This window comes from Aplysia californica, unplaced genomic scaffold (genome assembly GCF_000002075.1).
Source record: "Aplysia californica isolate F4 #8 unplaced genomic scaffold, AplCal3.0 scaffold00182, whole genome shotgun sequence".
In the NCBI taxonomy this organism is placed as follows: Eukaryota; Metazoa; Mollusca; class Gastropoda; order Aplysiida; family Aplysiidae; genus Aplysia; species Aplysia californica.
This window is the reverse complement of record NW_004797452.1, coordinates 715,195-716,453: the sequence shown is the minus strand read 5'-3', so window position 1 is coordinate 716,453 and position 1,259 is coordinate 715,195. Positions and strand designations below refer to the sequence as shown.

Genomic DNA, 1,259 nt, shown 5'->3' with positions numbered 1-1,259 from the left:
CTCTCTCTACATCCCTCTCTATCTTTCTCTCTCCCCCCCCCATCTCTCTCTCCTGTCTCCCTCCCTCCCATCTCTCTCTTGTGTTGGCGACGACGGTCATCGACAAGTTCACACAGTTGGCTCACCACCGGCCCGGCTTGCTGCTGCTGCTGCTGCTGCTGTGTGCTGGGTCTCCCTGTTCTTCGTTCCCACAGTGTCTCCGCGGCCAGTGGTGTCTTTGTAGTTGCCTCTCCTTGAGTTGTCTCTATCCCGGCGCACAAGGACGCCAGCTGGGCCTGTAGTCGGTGGTGGTGGTGCTGCTGGTTTGTGGTAGTTGCCATCGAAATAAGGACGCTGTAGTTATGGCGAAATTTGTGACACCGCGCTCATGGATTATTTCTGTTGTTGAGTATGGAGATTATACCAAACGGTGAGTACTTGTCTAGTCCATAACGGATGGTTAGAGGACGCCATTGGTAGGTCCTGCTCCTTTTTTTTCTTTCTGTTATTTCTGGCTGTCAGTCTTGCTTCTTCCCTGCTCTAAAGGACCGTTATTTTGTCGATGTGCTTCTCTTTGCAAAAGCTCACACTCAAACTATTATATCGAAGGCCAGCAGTGCTAATTGTTTATCAAGATGAGTCAACGTTGTCTTGTAAAATACCAAATTCAAGTTTTGCTGGGCAAGAGCCAGTGGTAGGTCCTAGTCCTAATTCTTTGTTCTTCCTTTGTGTCTCATTTCGTTCTTGGTTGTTTTTTTTTCCAGCTGTATAAATGGCCATTAGTGTGTCGATACGTTTTTCTATACTCAAGACTCAATCAAATATTGGAGAAAAACCCACGAGCAACGCAGAGTTTATTATGGAAGTCTGCAAATATAATTAAATGCACTCTATTTAGAGTGGCTCTCTTAGATTTGATGATCAGGATTTTTACACCGAGTGAGTATTATATTAAACTTGGAGCATTTAAAGATTCATGCCAGGTATAGTTGTGGGAAATTGTACTGTCTGTCTGTCTGTCTGTCTGTCTGTCTGTCTGTCCGTCCCCCCCCCTCTCTCTCTCTCTCTCTCTCTCTCACTTTCTGTCTATCTGTCTCTTTCTTTTTGTTTCTTTTTCTCTCTGACGCAACCCCTCTGCATACACATTGTTATCCTTAGCATTACAGCTGGGAAATCACTAAAACACACACAATTCAATTTATCAACAACATATATTTTGTTCAAGCCTATCTCTCTCTTTCTCTCTCTCGTTCTCTCTCTCTCTCTCTCTCTCTCTCTCT

At 44.8% G+C, this 1,259-nt stretch overlaps 1 protein-coding gene across 1 annotated transcript in view; it reads left to right on the top strand.

Annotated features, from left to right (window-relative positions):
* Nucleotides 1-97: 97 nt before the first annotated feature.
* LOC101855725 (tyrosine-protein phosphatase non-receptor type 4) overlaps nt 98-1,259 on the top strand; it is a gene marked incomplete at its 3' end in the record, with an annotated part of 30,581 nt that continues 29,419 nt past the window's right edge. The window contains 1 exon segment of the mRNA XM_035969779.1: nt 98-409.